The 6,831-nt window shown below is 41.0% G+C and overlaps 1 protein-coding gene across 3 annotated transcripts in view; it reads right to left on the bottom strand.

Annotated features, from left to right (window-relative positions):
• Window positions 1-6,831, bottom strand: part of LOC138015818 (uncharacterized) — a 61,100-nt gene that overhangs the window by 29,473 nt on the left and 24,796 nt on the right. The window contains exon 3 of one of the 3 annotated variants that reach the window (XR_011125647.1): window positions 3,270-3,323. The exons of the other annotated variants lie outside the window; for them this stretch is intronic. The gene's annotated coding sequence lies outside the window, so the exon portion shown is untranslated. Of the gene's footprint in view, window positions 1-3,269; window positions 3,324-6,831 lie in introns of those variants that run through there. 3 annotated transcript variants of the gene reach the window in all.

Raw genomic sequence — 6,831 nt, 5'->3', positions numbered from 1 at the left:
TCTGAATTGGGAAATATGCAAAGCCCAGATACTTTAAGAAAGTTGACATGAATGCACTACCAGTGATCTACAAGTCACATACAGTGGAGAAATGCCTGGATAAATTTGGAAACTTTGTACTAGCAGTTAAACGCCACCAAAGCTCACAAAACAAGCTCTGTTGCTGGTAGACAACTGTTCTGCACATGATGATGAGGTCAGCAACCCTGATGGTTTCATGACCTGAAAGTCTCTTCCTCCCAACATGACGTCTCTAATTCTGACAATCATTAATATTTGTATTTTCGATTGTCCGGACTATTTACCAAAGTCCCAACAAGCCTGGGTAATCAAGGCTCAACTGTACAGACACTGTACTCACAATAAGCAAATGAAATTAAACCACTGGACTGGGGAAGCTGTACAGAGCCAATGCCTGCCTAAGGCAACAGTCATATATACCCTCCTACATGTATGCCTACAATAAACATCACTGTCCAGAGTGAGGAGAATCCAATCTAATCCCAAGAGACAGACCTTACACAATTATTTTCCATGTTTCTCTTCACACTGGTATTGTCAACACAGACTCATTTTACCTGTTTATAAAGCAGAACTCTTTCGCCACCATGGACTGCACAGAGAATCCCGGAGGCGACTGTAGTCTACAACAAACGTTTGGGTTTTATATCACTGATAAGAGGGGAGGGAAGGAGTGGTTACCAAGGAGAAAAGCACTTGCATGTTTTGCTTGCAAACCTCAATTTTTCAATAAATATTGAGGAAGAGTTGAGTGATGAAGAAAGTAGCGATGGAGAGGTTGACTTTAGTGAGGCTGATTTGCCTGAAAGGAAAGGAGAAAGTGAATTGGTAGACACAAGCAATAATGATGGTGTTTCTTCATGTCGTGAAACAAACAATTCTGGAACACAGAGAGCACATAACCACTGTACCATGTTCAGGTTAGATTGGGACGAATATGAAGATGTAGTAGACCCTCTCGAGTCTAACTGGCTTCCTCAATTTAATCGCCCTCCAGATGAAGCATTTGCTCTTATGAGCGATGAGACAAACAGGTATGCTGAACAATATTTAGACGCTTCTGCTGATTTTCCTGAAAATTCCATCAATGATATGATACATCTTGTGAGAAAATGAAGGCGTGTGTCGCCCTTCAGATTGCCCTGGGCCTATGCAAAAAAAATTCCCTGGAGAATTACTGGCATACTTTTACTGATTTCAAGAAAGTCATGCCCAGAAATTGATTTGAAATGTTGCAGACATTTTCATTTCAATGAAATTACTAAACAATTTCCCAAGGAGCAAGGATATGATCCCCTACTTAAAATTAAAGCCTTCCTTGACATATGCTAACCTTGAACCCAGACTCTCTCTCTCTCTTCTCCTCCCTTGTTGTAGAGAGACCCTGGTTGAACCTGGTCACGTGACCACCTGCAGCATTACAGCATCGAGGGTGGGTCATGGAAGCAGTTTTGTAAACAGATGCTGTCCAGGGGACGGACGGGACATGCATGCAGAAAAAATGGCCGAGGTTAGGCCAAATTTGTTTACATCCTTTTTTAAATGTCTTCAAACCGCAATATGTTCCTCTGGCTATCACAACATCATTTTAAAAGTGAAACAGACTATTCGCCTGGAGTGCTTTCTTCCTAAAGAAAGATCTATTGGCGTTCTTGCCGACAGGTTATGGGAAATGTCTGGTATATCAAGTTCTTCCTCGTTTGTTGAAGGAGAGAGACTCTAACTCTCTCTCGGTTGTCATAGTGGTGTCACCTCTAAATGCGCTCATGCGAGACCAGACCATAAGGCTTCGAGCTAATGGAGTGGAAACTGCTGTTTTTAGCAGTTAAGGAACTGGCAGATGATTCAAGTTAGACAGTAATTACACTATCGTGGGATGGTATGCAACAAAGGATAATCGAGGCAGGATACGAAATTCTGTTTTGCCACCACGAAGCACTTCTTTCATGCAACAAGGGGCTGAAAGTTTTCCAAAGTCCCACGTAACGTTTCGGTGTAAAAGTAGTCGTTGTGGATGAAGCACATTGCATCCTTGAGTGGTGAAGCAGTCGTCTAATATAACATTTATCAGTCTCTGACATATTTACACGCTTAATTTAACATATTGGTGTTGTCCAAACAGCTAAGTTAATTTTAACAGATTGTGTGATATCCCTCAAACCCCTATGAATGTTGATGAGACGGAACTGCTTTATTATCTGTCGTCATTTTGATGCTTATGTCTTCAAGAAATTTGGTTTCTTTGTGTGTACGAGGTCAAACAAACATCAAAAGGTTAGCATAATATAAATAAGCTCTGAATAGTCATTCAGTGTATGGCTGTTTTAATAAACCATAAGTTTGTTTTATGTACATTTTGAATTGCAATTGTGCTTAGCAAAGAACAGTAGTATCATGTACACTGCGATATACATGTACAGTATCTCTGTCCTTTTTTTATTTTTATTTTTTTTCTAGGTAATTCCCTCTTTATATGGAAAAGAGAATGCTAATAAAGTTGTAGATATTGTTGTATTCTCAGACTGTTTTTGATCAAAAGAAATTCATTTATCATTTATTGGTTAGTACTTGTTCGCTTTCTGTTTTTAACAACTACAATAATACAGAAACATACAACTTCGTTAATGAAATAAATACTGTCCAAGTGAATTCAAAAGTCCTGCAACTATTTTACTCAGCTGTGGTCTAATTCCCCCCCCCCCCCCCCCCAACACTTTTTTAAGTTAATCCAGCCAGGCCAACAACACGTGATAGACTAGTAAAATGGGGACATATGTAGACCTACATTCTCTTCTTCTTGCAAACAGTGTAATCGGGTCCTTTAACGTGATCCCACCTAATTGTGACTCACAAGGCAAGACCTATATGAAGTTTATCATTTGAAAAAGAAAGTAGAGATTTGTAGAAAACAAGGAAGTCTAACCAACTGCACTGCAACAGCTCCTCTTTCAATACTGGTAGTTTTTGTAAGACACGAAGTGTTAATCTGGCTAGGATTCAAACCTCCAATTTGCTGCACTAACGTTCAGGGCCAAGTTGTTGTAAAGCTGTTTAATGCTAATAGAGATTAACTACCATGGCAATGTGTTGGTTTTGGGAACCAGGAAACCCTAACGATTAGCACAATTCAGGCTTTGAACATCTCAGTCCAGATCTTGATTTTAACGGTGAGTAGCATCCACAAAAATTAATATTTTAAATTTGTGTACCAGATTTCAGGCTTGATTATCGGAAACTAGGTGTCCTTGCTCCACATTTCCCTAATGTTCCCACAGCAGCCTTGACAGCAACAGCCACCCTGACTGACAGAAAAGAAATTATAAAAGCATTGTGTATGTGGAATCAGAAGCAGGTCATTGGTAGCCTTGACCGAGCTAACATCTATGAAAAAGTGTTTAGAGAAGTTCAGGACAGTAGCATATGAAGGTATCCTCAGGCCTATCGCAAACCTATTTAAACCTTCCATAGTGTGGTAAAGGAAAAACAATACCATTCACCCGGGGGTCCTCACATTCCAGAAAACAGATTGTTTGGCCAGATTCAAACCAAGCTTTTGAAACCTCTTCATTGCCAAAATGTAATAGAATTGAGGTTTTCTCCTCATAGAAGCTTTCATATACATAGAAATATTAGTAATATTATTAATCGACATGCCTGAAATTTTAGGACCTGATATTAATCAGGTGTAAGGCAAGTGTCCGACTTGATAGGGAGACCCTTGGGCAGGGTCAAGATTTGAGTTGGTATAAGGGTAATGGACAATCTTAGAGACACTTGGAAGTAAAGAGAAAAGTCATTCACTGTGAATTGCTAACCCTTTTAAGTAGATATCAAACCCTTTATTCAATTAAATGTTGTTTATTTCAGCTTAAGTCGTCCATTCCTTTCATAAGACACTAAATAGGGTTAAATGCAATATAACTTAGTTAACGACCAGAAGAAAGTTGCACAGTTTGTCTGGCGTGGCGTGGCATGGCATTAGCATTAGGGTTCATCACTATTTTGGGGGTGTCCCTGCCGCGTTTTTTAGCGTGTGCATGTGTTATTTGCATGTGAGACTTTTCTGTGGCTTTTCTGTGGCAGGGGTTCACTTGCACATTATGCGTGCACCTTCGCATGTCCTCATGGTTTTGCTTGGCTTAGCGTTCAGTGTGTTGGTGCTCGGGTGCTTTCAAGTATTTCCCCACCCTCCTCTCCCTACTCAGGGCCCCTCCTTCACAGTTTTTCCATTGAACTGTTCAGTGTGACAGTGCTTGACTTGGGGTCTGGTGTGACAAGCGGGGCTCGTGGCTGGGTTGCGGGTAGGGCAGGCTTATGGGGTGTTTCATCGACCTGGGTTTGGGTCAGTGGTACCAGTCCCCAGATCCCAACCTACATTTGCGACACAGGCATTAATTTTATTTTGAAAGTTGAAAATGCCATTTTCCTCACACCTCCTTCAGCAAGGATGGTAGTTAGTCTCTGCAAACAGGATATTTCTGGTACTCTCAAAAAACATGGGCAGTGCATACAGTATATGCATATCGGAGGCACTCTCTTTTCATCTAGATGGTCCACATTTTCATTTGCAAGTGTCACCAAAAACCGCACTGTAGTAGGGCAGTTCTTTTCCAATTCCACAAATATTTGTTTCCATGAAAAACTGCTTGAGCCAACATAATCCAACTTTCTTAAAACTGAATTTTCAGATCTGTGACACAGTCTTCATCTCTTTATCTATGCACTTTGTAACAAGTGTCTTTAATTCATTGAAGACACTACTTCTTCAATGACTTGTGGATTGCTGGACTCTGATGCCTTTTGGAAGATCTTCCCTGGCACTTCCCATTTGAGCATCATCACAGTGACAGCACCAAAACAGATTTCATATGATCGTTTTACTACTATGAACACCTCTTAGAGACTTAACTCTGGCCAATGCCAGAAGAGCATGGGGAACACACCACAACACTACATATCTCCATAATAAAGCTATATTTTTATTTGCAATACATACTGATGAAGAGTCACTTCGGCTACCGAACCCTGGCCGAAGTGACCTCTACACTTTATTGATAAAGCCTGCAACCGCTCTACATCAGCATGCCCCAGCGAATCAACGTGTGTACACTAGGGATCTCCGTCCAAGCAGGATAAGTGTTTTCGGAAGGTGGACACCACAGTATGAATGGTCTAATGTCTTGAATCTTAAAAACGTTCAAGATAAATACCGGTATGACATGTTTCAATCCACAATTACAAAATCAGTCAACAGTTTTCTTCCCCTGAAAGGTGTCAGGTTCTGCTCAAGTGACAAACCTTGGATCACAGCTAAATTGAAAAGACTAATCAAGAAGCGACAGAAGGCCCTTCTTATTCATTGAAAAAATTTGTGCGTGTATAAACAATGGCGTGCCAAGGTGCAATATGAATGTAACATTTGCAAGCGTAATTATTATAACAAGGTTGCTGCTCTGAAAGACACGAATGTTGAACGTTGGTTCAAGGAGATTAAGGCAATCGCAGGGCAAAGGGACTCTCATGACTGGTTTTGCCAGATGTTTAATGACACCCTTACTTCCCTGGGTGTACTTGCTGAGCACTTCAACAACTTCTTATCAGATCTGACAGTGCATTTTAGTCCCCTGGAGTCTAGTTTTGGAGTCATCCCAGAGGTCCCAAGTGAATTTCTTGTGGACGTAAACAAGGCCTATAGAGCCCTACGTCAAATTAAGTTGAGCAAGTCTACCGGACCTGATATTGTTCCTAACAAGATTTGGAAGGAGTTTCCCTCTGAATTAGCAACTGTTTTATCAGACATATACAACACCTCCTTAAGACTGGGCGTGGTACCACCACAGCTGAAAGAGTCTGTGGTGAGGCCCATCCTGAAATGCTCACCAACAAAAACGATTGAGAACGATCTGAGGCCCATTACCCTCACATGCCAAGTAGCTAAGTTGATGGAAGGGTTTACATTAGACTCTTTATATAACCAAATAGTAGATAAGCTGGACGATAAGCAATTTGCTCTGCCAGGTAAATATTGTTCTCATGCTTTAGTCTACTTATTCCACCACATTTTTGTGTCCTTTGAAAGGGGTAATTGTTTCGCACGTATTCTTTTTACTGATTTTAGTAAGGGTTTTGACCTTGTGGACCATAATGTCTTGAAAGAAGAATTACGTTCTCTGGGTGTTCACGAGGTCCTCGTTAGATGGGTGGGGTCGTTTCAGTCTGATAGGTCGCAGAGGGTGTCATTATGTAATACACTGTCTCCTGCAGTCATTCCACATGGTGGTATCCCTCAGGGGACAAAACTTGTGCCCATTCTCTTTGCTGTCCTGGTGAATAAGTCATCTAGTAACTGGAATTTAAGAGCAAAGTATGTAGATGACCAGCAATAGTTGAGGTCATTCAGAGGTATTCATTCAGCATTCTGCCAATAATAGCAAACGAAATTGGCACTTTCTCAGCAGAACATGGCATGCGGTTAAATGGCCTAAATGTAAAGATATGCTTATTGATTTCCTCAGGTACAAGCCCTTTCCAACAAACCCAATATTTATCAATGGCTTGCCCATAGAGCAGGTTTCTGCCCATAAGATACTAGGGATGTGCATTGCATCTGACTTGTCGTGGGGCTACCATTGTGAATCTATTGTCAAACGTGCGCGCAAGAATCTATATGCGTTAAGGGTCCTGGTTAAATCAGGTCTATCAAGTCAAGAGGTATTGCAAGTGTACTGTAGCCTAGTATGCACTGTCTTGGAATATGCATCCCCTGTTTGGGCTGGTTTGCCCGATTACCTAAGTGATCTAAGTTTATTT

Source organism: Montipora capricornis, chromosome 9, assembly GCF_036669925.1.
Source record: "Montipora capricornis isolate CH-2021 chromosome 9, ASM3666992v2, whole genome shotgun sequence".
Classification (NCBI taxonomy): domain Eukaryota; kingdom Metazoa; phylum Cnidaria; class Anthozoa; order Scleractinia; family Acroporidae; genus Montipora; species Montipora capricornis.
Note: the sequence above shows the minus strand (reverse complement) of the source record. Positions and strands in the feature narration are given on the sequence as shown.